Source organism: Hypanus sabinus, chromosome 9, assembly GCF_030144855.1.
Source record: "Hypanus sabinus isolate sHypSab1 chromosome 9, sHypSab1.hap1, whole genome shotgun sequence".
Classification (NCBI taxonomy): Eukaryota; Metazoa; Chordata; class Chondrichthyes; order Myliobatiformes; family Dasyatidae; genus Hypanus; species Hypanus sabinus.
This window is the reverse complement of record NC_082714.1, coordinates 15325476-15345462: the sequence shown is the minus strand read 5'-3', so window position 1 is coordinate 15345462 and position 19987 is coordinate 15325476. Positions and strand designations below refer to the sequence as shown.

The 19987-nt window shown below is 48.5% G+C and overlaps 1 non-coding gene across 1 annotated transcript; it reads left to right on the top strand.

Moving 5' to 3' along the window:
• The first annotated feature begins 286 nt into the window (after positions 1–286).
• On the top strand, positions 287–358 carry trnat-cgu (transfer RNA threonine (anticodon CGU)). Its single transcript has one exon. It is a non-coding gene; the product is annotated as a tRNA-Thr (tRNA).
• The last annotated feature ends 19629 nt before the right edge of the window (positions 359–19987 follow it).

Here is a 19987-nt window from a genome sequence, read left to right as displayed (position 1 = left end):
GGGGTGATTGGGCTTCTCCTCGCCCACCGCCTTGTAGTTAATGTAGGTGGTTGGATGAGGTGTAGGATGTGATAGACATTACATATGGGGCTTGTTCTTCAGCCAGAAGTGCAATTGACGTTTTAGTCACAGCACTGAAAAGATGGGATATGACGAGAGTGCGCAGGGTGAGTCACTTCTGTTCCACGCGCATGCCCATAGCTCAATCAATAAATATATACTCTGGGAGTTACGTCGGGCATTACTCAGTCGAAAGAAATTGAATGTTATATTTTTTTGTAGCGCAGGCGCGGTGGCCAAGTGGTAAGGCGTCGGTCTCGTAAACCGAAGATCGCGGGTTCGAACCCCGTCCGTGCCTCAGGGATTCAAAAGCAATTATTTTGAAACCCGGCGAAGCCAACCAGTTTCTCAGAACATTAATTCCCAGGCCTCAGCGTACAGACGTCCATCCATTTATTAATTGACTGTAAGATTACTTGGATCTATTGAAAGTTTGCATTAATTTCTGCGGCGTGTCCACTCTGTGGGATAAAATTGATTTTAGACATTTCATCATATCCCGAAGCAATTTATAACTTGCATCCGTTGCTAAGTTGTAATAGTCCCCCTTTTTTTATTTCCACAAGTTTATAAATCAAATCAACTATTTCTCTTTTGGCAATTAGTGTCCAAAGCCAATTAGACAGGATAAAAACTTCTATAAATTAATTCTGCCAAGAAAAAAATTTCCGAAGAATCTGAAACGTTCTAAATTTCGTAATCATATTTCAATTTAACTTTGAAATGTTTTAAATTTCCTGTTCATATTACTATTGCAAATTCAAATAATTTAAAGTAATAATTAATTATTTTAAAGAGTAGAAAATATTATTGATTGCTTCACATTGTCCGTGACCGGATAGCCACGATATATGTAAATACTTGTCAAAAAAATGAACCATCAAAATTTAGTCGCGTTCAACACCCTACTGAATCAAGTCCGATATCGTGCTGATTTAATTAGCAAGCCTTCAAGTGAACTTTTCAAATCTACACAAATATAGGTTCAGAATTTGCTGTTACTTATTACCGCTGTAGGGTACATTAATCAAAATCTCTATAACTAGGCACGATTTTTGTCTGCAGAGTCTGGTTTACCACTTCAAGAAACGTTATATTCCATAACAAATTGCAAATTTCCCTCTGCAAATCGCATATTAGGATGACACTTTATAAAGACAGATAATAGAAGAATAATCAGAAAAGATTGTGCTGATGCTGGAAATCCAAAGTAACACACTCAAAATGCAAGCACGAGGAAATTCAAGCGACACCCACAAAACGCTGGTGAAACGCAGCAGGACACTCTCAAAATGCTGGAGGTTTGAAACAGCCTCACTTCAAGCTCACTTTTCTAAACATGCTTTTTGCACTTTGTGGTATACAATCGCGCAATTCGCTTAAACATTTGATGCTGTTTTAAGTAAAATACAAATATATTAATTTTGGCCACAACGAACAGTTATATCCGCTCTTTATAAAAATGTAGCCTGTTGGCTATCATCAATAGATGTTCGGATGTGTACCAGCAGAGGGCACAAACACCGCGAACTAGCCCGAGCGAAGGGCTGGCATTGATCCGAGTCCTTCCAGTAAACGGAACTTAGAGAAACCGGGCTCCCCGAACTCCTGGAGCCTTGCAGGTTCGCTGACATACTCGATACAGAGTGTTTTGCTATCTTCTAAAAAATAAAATATGTAAGAGTAGAACTTGGTTCTTAAATTTGAAGTGCGTGGTTAAACTTGTTATAGAGAGTTTAATGAAACATTTTGCATCAGTCCTACCGTCCAGAGAAGTTGGCGTAACCTTCACTGATCTTTTATTGATTTTAGAGGATAGAAAAATCACCCCTTTTTATAGGATACAAAATCCGCCAATCCAGTTTATTAAATTAAATTCTAGACTAGCCGTCTCCGTTTTTATTTTTGTTCTCTAGTATTCGGTTTTAATGTTATCCAATGTTTACCAGTAGCATACAAGCCCATCGGCCCATCCTGTTATACTGACCATGAACCTGGACCTTTAGCATGACCTCGGTGGCTGGAAAGATGTTGGAGTCGATTGTTCAGGACGAGGTTTCGGGGTACTTGCAGGCACGTGATAAAATAGGCCTAAGTCAGCGTGGTTGCTTTTAGAGAAAATCTTGCCTGACAAATCCGCTGGAAACCTTTGAGGAAAGTGGTCAGGTCCCTGGCACCGAATCTGGCTCTATGACTCAGAAGGGAAGGGGGGTGGGGAGAGGCGAGCTGTGGTAGTAGGCGAGCATAACATACAAAATGCTGGAGGAACTCAGCAGGCCAGGCAGCATCTATGGAAAGGAGTACACTGTCTACGTTTCAGGCCGAGACCCTTCATCAGGGCTGGGAAAAAAGATTAAAAGTTAGAGCAGGAAGGCGGGGGAGGGGGGAGCTGGTATTTGTGGTGATAGGGGATTCGTAGTTAGGGAACAGACAGGAGGTTCTGTGGGCAAGAGCGAGATTCCCGGAAGGTTTGCTGCCTCCCGGGTGCCAGCGGGTCCGGGATATCTCGGATCGAGACCTCGGCGTTCTTAAGCGGGAGGGCGAACAGGTCGTGGTCCATGTAGATACCAATGACATGGGTAGGATGAGTGACGAGGTTCTGCATAGGGAGTTGGGTGCAGGGCAGGACCTCCTGTGTTGTGATCTCAGGATTGCTACCCGTGCCATACGCTAGTGAGGCCACAACTAGGGAGATTATACAGTTTTAACACGCGGCTGAGGTGTTGGTGGAGGAGCGAGGGAGGACAAGATCTTTGGATCGTGGGTTCTCTTCCTGGTAAGGTGGGACCTGTTCAGAACAGATGGTTTGCACCCGAACCGGAGGGGGGGGGGGGGAGCCTAATATCCTGTCGGGAAGGTTTGCTAATGTTGCACGGGAGGGGTGAAGTAACTAGTGTTGCGGGGGAGTGGGAACCCAAAACAGTGGTGAGCTTGAGGAGACTTGTTAAGAGCTCAGACAAAGTTAGAAATCGAAAGGCAGGGCATAGTGAGACTAGTGTCCTGAGTTGCATTTAAATGCAAGAAGTATGGTAGGAAAGGCGGGCATGGATCAGGACATGGAAATCCGATATTGTAGCCGTTAGTGAGGCTTGGTTGCGGGGGGGCAGGCAGCTCAATGTTCCAGGGCTCATTGTTTTAGAGGGAATGGAGCGGGAAGGATTAAAGGGACGGAGGGAGTCAGGGCTCAGTCAGGGCCGACAGGAGAGCTCGTTTAGTGAGGCTTTATGGGTGGAACCGAGTAATGAGCAATGTTAGTGGGGCTATGTTATAGAACACCCAACAGTCCGCCGGATTTAGAGGAACAAATTTGTAGAGAGATCGCAGACCGATGCGAGAACATTGTTGTTAGTGGTGATTTTAACCTTCCAAGTATCGATTGGGACTCCCATATTGTAAAAGGAGTGGATGGGACAGAGTTTGTCCGATGTGTTCAGGTAAGTTTCCTCAATCAGTAGGTAGAAGTCCCAACAAGAGAGCGTGTGATACTTGATCTGCTGTCAGGGAATGAGACAGAGCAGCTGACTGAAGCTTGTGTGGGGGAACCCTTTGTGCCCAGTGATAATATTGCCATTAGTTTCAAAGTAAATATGGAAAAAAAAATATAGGGTCTGGATGAGATCCTAAATTGGAAAAAAGCCCATGCTGGTGATATCCAAAATGATCTGGCAAATATGGATGGGGGCAGGCTGTTTCCTGCCAAAGTTGTACTGGGTAAGTGGGAGGCCTTCAGAGTGAGAGTACAAAGCTTACATGTGGCTGTCGGAATAGAAGGTAAAGGCAAGGGGTTTAGGGAACCATGGTTTTTGAGAGATACTGAGGTCCTGGTTAAGAAAATAAAAAGTGCATAGCAGATACAGGCAGGTGGCAACACACGAGGTACTTGGGGAGCATAAGAAAAGTGAAGAAAGGGTTAAAAGAAGACATGAGGTTGCCCTAGCAGATGAGGTGAAGGAGAATCCTAAGGGATTCTACAGATAGGCTAATAACAAAAAGATTGCAAGGGGACAAAAAATTGTCCTCTGCAAGATCAGAATGTTTATCTACGTGTGGAGCCAAAAGGGTTGGAGGAGATCCGAAATGGTTTTTTTTTCCATCTGTATTTACTCAGGAGATGGACAGAGTCTGTGGAGGTGAGGTAAAGCAGCAGTGAGGTCATGATCCCTCTGCAGATTACAGAGGAGGTGTTTGTTCTCTTGGTGCAAATTAGGGTGGCTAAATCCCTAGGACCCTGTGGAGGGGAAGTGAAGAGATTGCACGGGCCCTAGCAGAGATATTTAAATCACCTTTAGTGACAGGTGAGGTACCAGAGGATCAGAGGATAGCCAATGTTGTTCCATTGATTAAGAAATGGTTTAAAAATAAACCAGGAAATTATAGGCTGGTGAGCCTGATATCAGTAGTGATAAAGTTATTGGAAGGTCTTCTAAAGGACTTGATATGAGTATTTGCATAAACGTGGACTGATTAAGGATAGTCAGCATGACCTTGTGCATGGTAGGTTGCGCCTACCTTATAGAGCTTTTCGAGGAAGTTATTAGGAAGGTTGATGAAGGCACGGCAGTGGATATTGTCTACCTGGACTTTAGCAAGGCATTTGAGAAGGTCCTGCATGGGAGGATGGTAAAGAAGATTAAGTTGCTCGGCATTCAAAATGAAGTATTAAACAGGATTAGACATTGGCCTTGTGGGAGAAGCTGGAGAGTGGTGGTGGTAGATGGTTGCCTCTCTGACTGGAGGCCTGTGACTAGTAGAGTGCTGCAGGGTCTGTTGTTGTTTGTCGTCTACGTCATTGAACTAGATTTTAATGTGGTTAACTGGATCAGCAAATTTGTGGTGACATCAAGATTGGGGTGTAGTGGACAGTGAGGAAGACTAACAGAGCTTCCGGCAGGATCTGGACCGGCTGGAAAAATAGTAAATGGAATTTAGTGCAGACAAGTGTGAGGTGTTGCACTTTGATAGGACCAACAAGGGTCTGTTACACAGTGAACATTAGGACACTGAGGAGTGTGGTAGAACAAAGGGATCTGGGAATACAGGTCCATAATTCATTGAAAGTGACAGGACAGTTAGGTAAGTTGAAAAGAAAGTTTTTTTTGCATATTGGCCTTCGTAAATCAAAGATTTTGTACAGGAGATGAAATGTTATGCTGAAGTTGTATAAGATGTTGGTGAGGCCTAATTTGAAGTATTGTGTGCAATCTTGGTCACCTACAGTTGAAAGATTACAGAGAAAATCTACAAGGATGTTGCTGGGATTGGAGAACTTGAATTATAAGGAAAAATTGATTAGGTTAAGAATTTATTCTTGGGACATAGAAGATTGAGGGGAGATATGATAAAAGTATTCAAAATTGTGAGGGGTATAGAGTAAATGGAACTAGGCTTTCTCCATTGAGGTTGGGATGGCCTACAACTAGAGGACATGGATTAAGGGTGAAAGGTGAAAAGTTTAAGGGGAATAAGTGGGGAAACTTCTTCACTCAGACGGTCGTGAGAGTGTGGAATGAGCTGCCAGCAAGTGGTGTTCTAGAGAAAGCTAGCATTCTATTCACCTTTTTATCGCCCTATCTACTTGTGTTGCCAGGGAATTTTGGATATACACCAAACTTCAGTTCTTCAACAATCCCTGTCACTGTGTATGTCCTACCCTTATCTGACATCTCAAAATGCATCACCTTGCACTTAACAAGATTAAATCTCGTCTGCCATGGCTCTGCCCATTTCACTAGCTGATCGATATCTTTCTGCAGCCTCAGGCTCCTCACTGTCTGCAACACTGCCGGTTGTTGTGTCACCTGCAAACTTGCTCAGCATCCAAGTCCCAGTACCAATCTCTTCAGTACACCGCTTACAATTAGTCGACTTCCAACCAACTCTAACCTACCATCTCCCGTCACCTAATAACAATTTTTAAAAAAAATTTTTGGCAATACAGCACGGAGTAGGTCTTTGCCAGACCCTCGAGCCACTTTGTAACCCCACAGCCCTGATTAACCCTAACTTAATCACAGGACAACTTACAATGACCGATTAACCTACCAGGTACCAGTGTGAGAGCACACTGGGGAGAAACCCGCACATTCCACAGACAGGATATGAAGAGACCCCTTATAGGACAGTGCTGGAATTGAACTCCAAACTTCAGAACACCCTGAGCTGTAATAGTGTCATGCTAACCACTAAGCTAACATCGCTCCCCATATTTATTTAATGGTTACTTTGGACATCCTCCACGGTTCGGTTTTTGGTCTAAGGGCCTAGTATAAACATTAAAACGTACAAAGCTTTTATAGACTGTATATATAAATCAGCTTGCCTGAGTTTAAAAACAAATCAAAATAAACTCTTTGATTTATTAAAATACTCAAGAAAAATTGTAACCGATATAAATAGAGGAAATAGTATTTTGTTATCCAGTCTCCTAATGTATTTAGCTTTACTTATTTTATCTTCTTAACTTTGTAGCTCTGTGTGGTTCCTAAGGTTGTTATAACTGGGGAATATAGTGGAGGTAAGCTCCCACTATCTATTAAATGCTCCCAATGGCGTGTGTCTCAAGTAGCCTCAGACAACCAAATCCAGCTCCTGGCTTTCACATGTGGCTTAGCTAATAAGCCTGGCAGAACTGTTTCTACTGACAGGAAAAGAGGTAAAGAGGGGTTACTGCACCCCAAAGTCGCATCAGGCAGATTGGGCTCATTAGCCAAGGTTGGCAGCTCACCAGCACTTTACAGGCCCTATATAACTGCAACATTACCTCTCAGCTCCTAAAATCAATCCCACAATTGATGAAGGCCAATGCACCGTATGCCTTCTTAACCACACAGTCAACATGTGCAGCAGCTTTGAGTGTCCTATGGACTCGGACCCCAAGATCCCTCTGATCCTCCACACTGCCAAGAGCCTTACCGTTAATACTATATTCTGCCAGCATATTGGACCTACCAAAGTTAACCATCTCACACTTATCTGGGTTGAACGCCATCTGCCACTTCTCAGCCCAGTTTTAAATTTTATCAGTGTCCTGCTGTGACCTCTGACAGCCCTCCACACTATCCACAACACCCCCTAAAAAAATGCTGATCTCAAATCTCGGCTGTACTGCAGCTATACACGCTCATGGGGAAGGCATCAGGAGTAAACCCAGAGGGAAAAGTCCGGAGCGGGAGTCCCTAAGGCAGTCCTACATTGAGATCAACACTGACCGGCAACTCCTGCGATGCTGCTGGTGCCAAACTGTATCTGTCTCTGCCGTTCCTTTGGGTTCATCAGATGGGTGGAGATGGGGAACTTGCTTCAAGGGCAGCAGCTTGCTCTCCATATTGTACCAGGCTTGCATATCTCAACAGCTAGGATGTAACATCCATGGTTGAAGCTGACCATCAGAGGCTTCAATAACTCTGAGGGTGAAGGGACCTGAGCATTCCGAATTAGTTTCCTCTGTTTATATTTTGATATAGCACAGTATAACCAGTCTTTCATACTGGATTTAAAAACTCACTGAATGCAGAGGTAAGTAATGAAAATTTAGAATCATATTCAAACTTTTTGCATAGCAGATACCATTCAGTGGGCTGTATTGTTCTGACTCTTTATATATAAGAGCAGTCAAGCATTATATTCCATTGCTTTAATTGTAATCCATCTGGGAAGGGAAATGAATGGATAACTGAGGGGACAGTCACCAAATTTTCAAGGACAGTGGTATTTCGCTAAGTGAAAAAGCAATTTGGGTCATCTCCCCTCAATGATCTTTGCTAAATGGCTCATATGCCAGAGAGAATAACTTTTCAATATCAAGACTGCAGTGTAAGAGTTCTTATTTTCATTGCAAAGAGAGTAAGGAATGTAGTGAATTAAAGATTCAAAGTGCATTTATTCTCAACGAATGTATAAAGATTGAAATTTGTTTGCTTAACAGGCAGTCACAAAAAAGGAACCCCAAAGAACCCAATTTTTAAAAAAAGTCCAACCCCCAATGCCCACAGAGAAAAGAAAAAAAAACACAAATCATGCAAACAACAGAAGCGAGCAAAAACAACGGCATTCCAAACCAATCTGGGTCCTTGGATATAAATCTCGGGAGCAGCTCGGAGTAGGCCCAAAGCCTCAGTATTCAGTTCATCACATTAGTGGGGCAAATCATCACAAAGTTCGCAGACACAAAGCACAACAGTCAGGGGCAGTTTTACAGCCTTAGCCTCATGGAGAGAGGAGCCCTCAGACTATCTGGGCCAGCATTTAAATTACTAAGTGTCACATATTACTTGACTTGCTTAATCCACTCACTCCAGTTACCCTGTACATATGTCAGCCGTATGTCACACACTTACATGCACTGCACCATTTCTCCCTTTTTGTAAAGGAATTATTCATACCATTATTTACAGATTTAACCTTTTTTAAGGCTTTTAAGGTGCCAATAACTCACCTTTGCCCTTTCTCCTGTCAGTAGAGATGGTTCCACTGGGCTTAGTAGCTAAGCCACATGTGAAGACCAGGAGCTGGACTTTGTTGTCAGAGGCTATTTGAGGCGCATGCCTTTGGGAGAATTTAATAGATAATGGGAGCTCCCCCAGCTATAACAACCTTAAAGAACCATATCTAAAGCTTTATACATTTTAATGTTTATACTGAAGCCTCAGACCAAAGTCTGACCTGTGGGGGAAGTCCAAAGTAACTGTCAATTAAAAAAAAGCTTGTAGCAGGAGTTGGGGTGATAGTGGAGAGTTGATCAGAGGTGGTGTACCATAGAGACTGGTACTGGGACTTCGATGCAGATGACACAAAGATTGGTGGTTGCAGTAGTGAGGAGGGTAGCCTTAGGCCGCAGAAAGGTATCGATCAGCCAGTAAAGTGGGCAAAGGTTTGGCAGGACCATTGGGACCAGAGACGTGGGTTGGACCAGTTCGGCTCACTGCTCCGCGACATTTACTTCTTCTCTTCGCGGCAGTGAGGCTGAGGCCTGATCTGGCTGCTCCGGACTCCGTGATGTTTACACCGCTAGGCCCTGAATTCAGGCTGCGGGCCTGGTCCGGCTGCTCCAGACTCCGTGACGTTTACACCACTAGGCCCTGAATTCAGGCTGCAGACCTATGGTGAACTATGTGTCTACCTGTCTGGACATGCCCCTCTGCTGACTGCTCCTGTGGCTCCTCCCACAGACCCCGGTATAAAGGCGATTGGAGGCACTGCTCCTTCCTCAGTCTCCAAGATGTTGTGGTCACTCTTGCTGCTAAAGCCTATCGTTCACCTCCTGTCTCCGAGAGTTATTGATGGTGCATCAGGGCCTGATCCAGCTGCTTCGGACTCCGTAACGTTTACTCCACTAGGCCCTGAATTCAAGCTGCGGGCCTGCTCCAGCTGCTTTTGGGTTTCATGCCTGAGGACTCACTTTGGTTCTAAATGCTATTTGCTTACTCCTATCGTTTGCATGCTTTGGTTTTTTCCCTCCTCTACCTGCACATTCGGTTGATTGTTGGTCTTTTTTAAATGTTTTGTTTGGTTTTATGGCTGCCTGTAAGGAAACAAACCGCATGGTTGTATAAGGTAAATGATAATAAATGTTCTTTGAACTTTGAGGAGGGTTTCCATCTCCTTGACTCTCTTCAGTACAATCTTGTATTTTTGAATTTACAATCTCCTTTAGTTCAGCTATGGAATATACACGAAATCAGTTTTCAATATTGTGTATATCTCTTACAAGATTTAGTCATTTACATGCACATATTTAAATCTCTCATATTTTCTCAACATATCTCTTTATTCTGTTTCACCTTTCACTCCATTTCCAAAGGTTAATTTTTTTAGATGAAGTTAGCACATAAACTCAATCGTGTTATTTAACATGTCGCTTTCCTTGGCCTGAATTGTAATTTCAATTCTGCCTCATCTGCTTCTCTTCCACACATCCCACAAGACTTGGCTGAACTGAACTCAGTCGTGTTTTGAATCTTCGATGTGTTGGTAACTTACCTGCTGTGGAATGTGCTGCTGTTCTGCACTTGGGCAAGAGATCTTCTAATTAATGTCTCATTATTAAACTTGAGTACCCTCTCAAACCTGTTTCTTTAATGTGTCTTTAATAATCTTCCCTCATCTCTGCACTGTTTGACATTAAATGAGATCACAGAATAATCATGTACTTAATGTTACCTTGTAGCGCCTCATTTCCTAGCGTATCCGAACCGACTCACAATTAGATGGCCTACGGGGGTTTGCGAGCACAGAGCTTTGGAGCCTCTTCGCCATGGGGGGCCGGTTGACAGAGGCTTAAAAGTGAGGCTGAAGTTTTCGAATAAAGTTTTTCCTTCGACTGCAGTTACCGACTCCATGTCGTAATTTTAGCGCTGCTTGTAGCACACCGCTACAATTGGTGACCCCGACGGTCCAAACGATTTTTGGACCAGAAATGACCGACGCCGCCTCTGTTCATGCGGTTTCGTTGAAACTGCCGGGTTTCTGGACACAGCGCCCGGACCTATGGTTCCAGCAAGCCGAAGCCCAATTCCACGTTCGCCGGATCACCTCAGAAGACACCCGCTACTACTACGTGGTGGGCTCCCTCGACCAGGACACAGCTGCCCAGGTCGCGGAGTTCGTACAGTTGCCCCCGGCAGACGGCAAGTACACGGAATTCAAAGCCCTGCTCCTCAGGACTTTCGGACTCTCACGGCGCGAGCGGGCTGCCCGTTTACTGCACCTGGATGGCTTGGGCGACAGACCTCCATCGGCTTTAATGAATGAGATGTTGTCTCTGGCCGAGGGACACACAGGCCTCATGTTTGAGCAGGCATTCCTGGAGCAGCTGCCCGAGGACATACGCCTGCTGCTGTCCGACGCGGATTTCAGTGACCCCCGGAAGGTGGCAGCCCGGGCGGACTTGCTGTGGAATGCCAAAAAGGTCCATCGCACAGATCTCCCAGCAGCAAACCAGTCCAGGCCCGGCCGCAGAGCCCACTAACCCCCGGCCCAATGACCACTGGTGCTTCTACCACCAGCGGTGGGGCGCAGAAGCCCGCCGTTGCCGCCCGCCCTGCAAGTTCCCGGGAAACGCCAGGGCCAGCCGCCGCTGATGGCTACGGCGGCTGGCCATCGGGATAGCCTCCTGTATGTGTGGGATAGAAGGTCGGGACGCCGGTTTTTGGTCGATACTGGGGCTGAGATCAGCGTTTTACCTCCGACGAGTTACGACACCCGCAGCAGGGCACCGGGTCCCCCCCTGAGGGCCGTGAATGGCAGCACAGTAAGGACCTATGGCACCCGTCAGGTGCAGCTACTGTTCGGCCCCAGCCAGTTCACGTGGGACTTCACACTGGCCGCCGTAGCCCAACCGCTTCTGGGTGCGGATTTTTTGCGAGCTCACAGCCTGCTGGTTGACCTGCCCAGGAAGAGACTGGTACACGCCGAGACCTTTCAGACGTTCTCCCTGGGCGCAGCCCAGTTGCCAGCCCCTCACCTCGGCTCCATCACGCTGTCCGACAACGATTTCACCAGGGTCCTGGCGGAGTTCCCATCGGTTCTGGCACCGCAGTTCACAGCAGCCATGCCCAGGCACGGCGTACAGCACCACATCCCGACACAGGGACCACCCCTCCATGCCCGTGCTCGGCGGCTTCCCCCGGACAAGCTCCGACTGGCGAAGGAGGAGTTCCAGAGAATGGAGGAATTGGGGATCATCCGGCGGTCCGACAGCCCCTGGGCTTCCCCCCTGCACATGGTGCCCAAAGCGACGGGGGGCTAGAGACCGTGCGGCGACTACCGCAGGCTGAACGAGGCTACCACACCGGACCGCTACCCTGTGCCGCACATTCAGGACTTTGCGGCAAACCTGCACGGCGTCCGGATCTTCTCCAAGGTCGACCTTGTCCGAGGGTACCATCAAATCCCGATGCATCCTGACGACGTCCCCAAAACGGCTCTCATCACCCCGTTTGGCCTCTTCGAGTTCCTCCGCATGCCGTTCGGCCTGAAGAATGCCGCACAGACGTTCCAGCGGTTAATGGACGCGGTGGGACGGGACCTGGACTTCGCGTTCATCTATTTGGATGACATCCTCATAGCCAGCGGCAGTCGTCAGGAGCATCTGTCCCACCTCCGTCAACTCTGCGCCCGACTGAGTGAGTACGGTCTTACAATCAACCCTGCCAAATGCCAGTTCGGACTTGATACCATTGACTTCCTGGGCCACAGGATTACTAAAGACGGGGCAACCCCTCTGCCCGCTAAGGTAGATGCGGTCCGCCACTTCCCCCGACCCACCACGATCAAAGGCCTTCAGGAATTCGTAGGTATGGTCAATTTCTACCGCCGCTTCCTCCCTTCAGCTGCCCGGATCATGCGCCCCCTGTTCGCCCTGATGTCGGGTCCGAGCAAGAACATTACCTGGGACGAGGAGTCCGCCGCCGCTTTCGTTCAAACGAAGGAAGCTTTGGCTGACGCCGCAATGCTAGTACATCCCAGAATGGACACCCCTACCGCCCTCACAGTGGACGCATCAAACACGGCAGTCGGTGGGGTGCTGGAGCAGCTCATCGCAGGTCGCTGGCAACCCCTGGCGTTTTTCAGCAAACACCTGCGGCCACCCGAGCTCAAGTACAGTGCTTTTGACCGGGAACTGTTGGCGCTCTACCTGGCAATCCGGCATTTCAGGTACTTCCTAGAAGGTCGGCCCTTCACCGCGTTCGCGGACCACAAACCGCTTACCTTTGCGTTTACGAAAGCATCCGACCCCTGGTCATCCCGCCAGCAACGCCACCTGTCCTACATCTCTGAATACACAACGGATGTCCGGCACGTCTCGGGTAAGGACAATGTCGTGGCGGATGCGCTCTCTCGCCCTACCGTTCATGCCCTTTCCCAAGGGGTAGACTTTGAGGCACTGGCAGAGGCACAGCAGGTAGATGAGGAGATTCCGAGTTACAGGACTGCAGTCTCTGGTTTGCAGCTCCAGGACTTCCCCGTGGGCCCAGGTGAGAGGACCCTACTCTGTGACGTCGCCACCGGCCAGCCCCGTCCGGTCGTCCCCGCAGCCTGGCGGCGACGTGTTTTCGACTCCATTCATAACTTGGCGCATCCCTCCATCCGGACAACTGTCCGGCTGGTTTCCAGCAGGTTCGTTTGGCACGGTCTCCGCAAACAGGTCAGTGAATGGGCCAGAACGTGCATGCACTGCCAGACGGCCAAGGTTCAGCGGCACACCAAAGCCCCACCGCAGCAGTTCCATCCCGCCCACCGGCGTTTCGACCACATTCATGTGGATATCGTGGGCCCCCTGCCAGTGTCACGCGGAGCGCGTTACCTCCTGACTATCGTGGACCGGTTCACAAGATGGCCAGAGGCGGTCCCGCTCACCGACACCACCTCCGAATCTTGCGCCCGAGCCCTGCTCGCCACCTGGATATCCCGCTTTGGTGTACCAGCCCACATTACCTCCGACAGAGGCGCCCAGTTCACCTCCAGCCTGTGGTCAGCTATGGCCAGCCTTTTGGGGACTCAGCTGCACCACACCACTGCCTACCACCCACAGTCGAACGGGCTAGTGGAGCGTTTCCACCGTCACCTGAAGTCGGCCCTCATGGCCCGCCTGCGAGGAGCCAACTGGGCGGACGAGCTTCACTGGGTCCTTCTCGGCATCCGCACAGCGCCCAAGGACGACCTGCACGCCTCGTCGGCCGAGTTGGTATACGGCGCGCCCCTGGCCGTCCCCGGGGAGTTCCTACCAGCCCCAAGGGGGCAAGAGGAAGAACCCGCTGCAGTCCTGGGCAGACTTCGCGAGAAGCTCGGTAACCTGGCCCCCATACCCACTTCACAGCATGGGCGGCACCCGACCTGCGTACCCAAAGACCTACGGAACTGTAAGTTTGTGTTTGTACGAAGGGGCGGGCATCGGCCACCGCTGCAGCGGCCATACGAGGGGCCGTTTACGGTGCTCCGGAACAACGGGTCCACGTTCGTGCTGGACGTTGGGGGGAAGGAGGAGGTTTTCACGGTGGACCGCCTCAAGCCGGCCCATGTGGACCTGGCGCAACTGGCCGAGTTTCCGGCGCCTCGGCGCAGAGGCCGACCTCCCAAGCAGGTTCTGGCCCAGGCTGTGGACATTGGGGGGTGTATCGCCGGTTCTGGGGGGGGGGGTTATGTAGCGCCTCATTTCCTAGCGTATCCGAACCGACTCACAATTAGATGGCCTACGGGGGTTTGCGAGCACAGAGCTTTGGAGCCTCTTCGCCATGGGGGTCCGGTTGACAGAGGCTTAAAAGTGAGGCTGAAGTTTTCGAATAAAGTTTTTCCTTCGACTGCAGTTACCGACTCCGTGTCGTAATTTTAGCGCTGCTTGTAGCACACCGCTACAACCTCATTATTGGTTTCTGAATCCCCTTTGCCATGAGATTTCTCATGAAACTCGTGAACACCACCTCATTTTGGCTCCTGTTTGCAATATTTATTTATTTATTTACTAATTTATATTTCTTATTGTAATTTATAGTTAAAATAAGAATAGATTTCTCCCTCCCTTCCTCTTTTCCCTATTCTGCCCTTTTACTTCTTCTCACCTGCCTATAACATCCCTTGGGTCGTCTCCCCCTTCGCTTTCTCTGATGGTCCACTCTCCTTTCCTGTCAGATTCTTTCTTCTCCAGCCCATAACCTTCCCCACCCACCTGACCTATCACCTTCCCTCCCTCCAACCCCCACCTTTTTGTTCTGGCATCTTCCCCCTTCCTTCTCAGACCTGAAGAAGGGCCTCGGCTCGAAATGTCTTCTTGTTTATTCATTTCCATGGATGCTGCCTGACCTGTTGAGTTCCTCCAGCATTTTTATGTGTGTGGCTTTGTTTAAATTGACACCTCCATCATTCTCTCCAAGTAAAACAGTTAATATAGGCAATCTCACAAATCTTTGAGCATTTCCAGCAATTGACAAGCCTGCAACACCCCAGCATTTCATGTGTGTAACTTATATTCATTTTTTAATGCATTGCTCTGTAGTGCTGCCACAAACCAACAAATTTCACAACATATATCAGTGATAATGATTCTGATTCTGGGAATTTAGTAAAAGATTCTGGCATCTCTCTCATTAGGCGAACTGAACCAAATCCTCATCTCGTTTCTTAGTGGTGTAGTCACTTCGATTATCCATGAGTAGAAAGAGTTATTGACCCCTTTCTTCCAAAAATCATTGGTTTCTCAATGGAAAAATCCTCTTAGTCATTTCCAAGTGGGTAAATGTTTTCTGCCTGTTGGATGAGTTCACTTATCTACAACTTTTGAAGATCGTCATCCAGCACAGGTCAATGAGTGAGATGTCTGGTAATCACCTTCATGCTCACAAGGCCAGAACATACACTCAGAATCGCTTCTAAAATATGGTATCTCAACTCACTTGATGTGTGGCCTTTCATTGATTCTATTATGGTTATTATTTACTAAGGATTTATTGAGTACTGTATGCCCACAAGAAAATGAATCTCAGGGTTGTATATGTTGACGTATATAGTATGTACTTTGATAATAAATTTAGTTAGATCTCTGAAGGACCCCCACCACCCACGGCCATGATCTCTTCTAGCAGCTGCCGTTGGGAAGGAAGTATTGGAGCCTTGGGTTTCACAACATCAGTTCCAGGAATAGTTATTACCCTTTAAACTTCAGGCTCCTGAGCTAAGTTCATTCACCTCAACACTGTAATTCCACAACCTATGGGACTAATTTTAAGGACTCTACAAATCGTTCTCAATATTATTATCTATTTATTCATTATTATGATGATTATTTGTGATTGATTCTGCTGAATTTCTTTGTATCTACTGTGAATGCCTGCAGGAAAATAAATCTCAGGTTAGTAAATGGTGATATGCCTGTATATGCATTTGATAATAAATTTGCTTTGAACGTTGTGATCACTCCATGTCCCTATTTAATACAAACCTTGCTTGTTTGACAACTTATTTTGTCAACTATGGTACTGTCTCATCTCTTAATCCAGACATCTGCCTGCATCTGTCCATTCCTTACACGTTTTCTTATATGCTCATCCTTTTTACTTAGAGATGCAGCACAGTAACAGGCCCTTCTGCCCAATAATTACACCCACGTACTAACCCATCAGTCTTTGGAATGAGGGAGGAAATGGAGATGGAAATGTGACACTGTCACAGGGAGAATGTACAAACTCCTTACAGAAGCGGTGGGAAATGACCTGGGTTGCTAGCGCTGTGACACCATTACACTAACCGCTAGGCCATTGTGCCAGCCAATAACTCTCCATGTCTTTCCAACTACAGTAGGGAACACGGTATGGGCCCTTTGGCCTATAATGGTGTGCCTGTAGCGATAGGTCAAGGCTTCCTTGGCTTTAACAAAAGCGGCCGCGGCCTCCTCGTCCCAAGTAATGTCCTTGCCTTTACCCGACATCAGGGTGTACAAAGAGCGCATGATACGGGCTGCTGAGGGGAGGAAATGGTGGGAGAAGTTCACCATACCAACGAACTCCTGCAGGCCTTTGACCGTGTTGGGCCGGGCAAAGTGGCGGATCGCGTCTACCTTGGCGGGCAGAGGTGTTGCCCCATCTTTGGTAATCCTGTGGCCCAGGAAGTCGATGGTATCGAGACTGAACTGGCATTTGGCCGGGTTGATCGTGAGGCCGAAATCACTCAGGTGGGAGTAGAGCTGGCGGAGGTGGGACAGATGCTCCTGACGACTACTGCTGGCTATAAGGATGTCATCCAAATAGATGAACGCAAAGTCCAGGTCGCGTCCCACCACATCCATTAGACGCTGGAACGTCTGTGCGGCATTCTCCAGGTCGAATGGCACTCAGAGGAACTCGAACAGGCCGAACGGGATGAAAAGTGCTGTTTTGGGGATGTCTTCAGGGTGTACCGGAATTTGATGGTATCCCTGGACGAGGTCTACTTTGGAAAATATTCTTGCCCCGTGCAGGTTTGCTGCAAAGTCCTGTATGTGCGGCACGGGGTAGCAGTCTGGAGTTGTAGCCTCGTTCAGTCTGCGGTAGTCGCCGCATGGTCTCCAATCCCTGGCTGCTTTGGGCACCATGTGCAGGGGGGAGGCCCATGGGCTGTCGGACCTCCGTACGATCCCCAATTCCTCCATCCCCTTGAACTCCTCCTTCGCCAGGCGGAGCTTTTCCAGGGGGAGCCTTCGTGCACAGGCGTGGAGAGGTGGTCCCTGGGTTGGAATGTGGTGCTGTACCCCGTGTCCGGGCATGGCTGCCGTGAACTGCGGTGCCAGAATCGATGGAAAGTCTGCCAGGATTCTGGTGAATTTGTTGTCCAACAGCGTGATGGAGTCCAGGTGTGGGGCAGGCAACTTGGCTTCACCCAGGGAGAACGTCTGAAAAGTCTCAGCATGTACCAGTCTTTTCCCTTGCAAGTTGACCAGCAGGCTGTGAGCTCGCAAGAAGTCCGCCCCCAGGAGCGGTTGGGCCACGGCAGCCAGTGTGAAGACCCACGTGAACCGGCTGGCGCCAAACTGCACTGTGTGGGTGCCGTAGGTCCGTATCGTGCTGCCGTTTGCGGCCCTCAGGGTGGGTCCTGGCTTCCTGTTGCGGGTGTCATACCCTGTCGGGGCAAGACGCTGATCTCCGCTCCAGTGTCGACCAAGAAATGGCGTCCCGACTGTTGGTCCCAGATGTACAAGAGGCTGTCCTGGTGGCCAGCCGCCATAGTCATTAGCAGCACCTGGCCCTGGCCCTTGCAGGGCAGGCGACAGCGGCGGGCTTTTGTGCCCCACCGCTGGTGGTAGAAACACCACTGTTTACTGTCCTCCTCACTCCTGCCTCTGTGTTGTGTGCGCTCCCTTGCCAGGCCTGGTCTGGTCTGCTGGCCTGGTAATCTGACCGATGGACGCCACGCTCTCCCTCTTGGCTTTCCACAGCACGTCTGCCAGGCTGCCACCTTCCGGGGGTTGCTGAAATCTGCGTCGGCCAGCAGCAGATGTATGTCCCCGGGCAGTTGCTCCAGGAACGCTTGCTCGAACATGAGGCAGGGCTTGTGTCCATCAGCCAGGGCCAGCATCTCGTCATCAATGCTGATGGCAGTCTGTCTCCCAAACCGTCCAGGTGAAGCAGGTGGGCACCCCACTCACACCATGAGAGGTCAAAGGTCCCAATGAGCAGTGCTTTGAATGCTTCATATTTGCCTTCTTCCAGGGGTGACTGCATGAAATTCGCAACCTGGGCGGCCGTCTGCTGGTCAAGGGCGCTCACCACATGGTAGTAATGCATGGAATCAGAGGATATCTGCCGAATCTGGAACTGGGCTTCTGCTTGGCTAAACCACACGCCTGGTCGCAGCGTCCAGAAAGTCGGCAGTTTGAGCAAAACTGCGTGAACAGATGAAGAGTCGGTCATCTTTGGTCCAAATCCCGTTTGGACCGTTGGGGTCACCAATGTAGCAATGTGCTACACACAGCACTGAAATAACGACACGCAGTCAGTAAGTCGTTTCGAGACTAGTTTATTCAAACTTCGCGGTGCTGGTATTTAATCCCCTAGCACCTGCCCTCCCTGGGCGGAAATGATGTCGGAGGGGCATTACCAAAGTCTCTCCCCGCGTGCTGGCTATTTGTGAGCCGGTTCGCCTGCACAGAAAGTGGGTCGCCACATGCCATTCTTTTAAGAGTCAGATTTACTTATCGTGTGTACGTCGAACTTACGGTGCACTGCATCATTTCCATTAACAACTGACACCCAAAAGTGTGCTGAGGGGCAACTCCAAGTATCATCACACATTCCAGCACCAACATAGTACACCTGCCCATTCTTGCCTCCATTCAGGGCCCCAAACAGTCCTTCCAGCTGAAGCAACACTTCACTTGTGCATCAGCTGAGGTTGTCTACTGCATCCTCCTCTAAGTTGGTGTGACCCATCATAAATTGGGGAACTGCTTCGTTAAGCACCTCCACAAGGAACTTCCCAATGGCCAAACATTTTAATTCCCATTCCCATTTCGACATGTTGGTCCATGGCCTCCTCTTGTGCCACAATGAGGCAACCTCAGGGTTGAGGAGTAACAACTTAGATTCATAGAACATATAATAGTACAGCACAGTACAGGCCCTTTGGCCCACAATGTTGTGCCAACCCTTAGACCCTGCTTCCCATATAATCCCCACCTTAAATTCCTCCATATACCTGTCTAGTAGTCTCTTAAATTTCACTAGTGTATCTGCCTCCATCACTGACTCAGGCAGTGCACTCCACGCACCAAACACTCTCTGAGTAAAAAAACCTTCCTCTAATATCCTCCTTGAACTTCCCACCTTTTACCTTAAAGCCATGTCCTCTTGTATTGAGCAGTGGTGCCCTGGGGAAGAGGCGCAGGCTGTCCACTGTATCTATGCCTCTTAATATCTTGTATACCTCTATCATGTCTCCTCTCATCCTCCTTCTCTCCAAAGAGTGAAGCCCTAGCTCCCTTAATCTCTGATCATAATGCATACTCTCTAAACCAGGCAGCATCCTGGTAAATCTCCTCTGTGCCCTTTCCAATGCTTCCACATCCTTCCTATACTGAGGCGACCAGAACTGGACACAGTACTCCAAGTGTGGCCTAACCAGAGTTTTATAGAGCTGGATTATTACCCCGCGACTCTTAAACTCTACCCCTCGACTTATGAAAGCTAACACCCCATAAGCCTTCTTAACTACCCTATCTACCTGTAAGGCAACTTTCAGGGATCTATGGACATGTATCTCCTGGATTCCATCTGGGTAGCCTTCAACCTGCTGGCATGAATATTGATTTATCTTCCCCTCTTCTATTTCCCACCCTGGCCTTTTACCTCTTCTCACCTGCCTATCATCTCCCCCCCCGCCCCCCCCCCCCCCGGCTCCCGTCTTCCTTCCCTTTCTCCTACAGTCCATTCTCCTCTCTTATCAGATTTTTTCCTCTCCAGCCCTT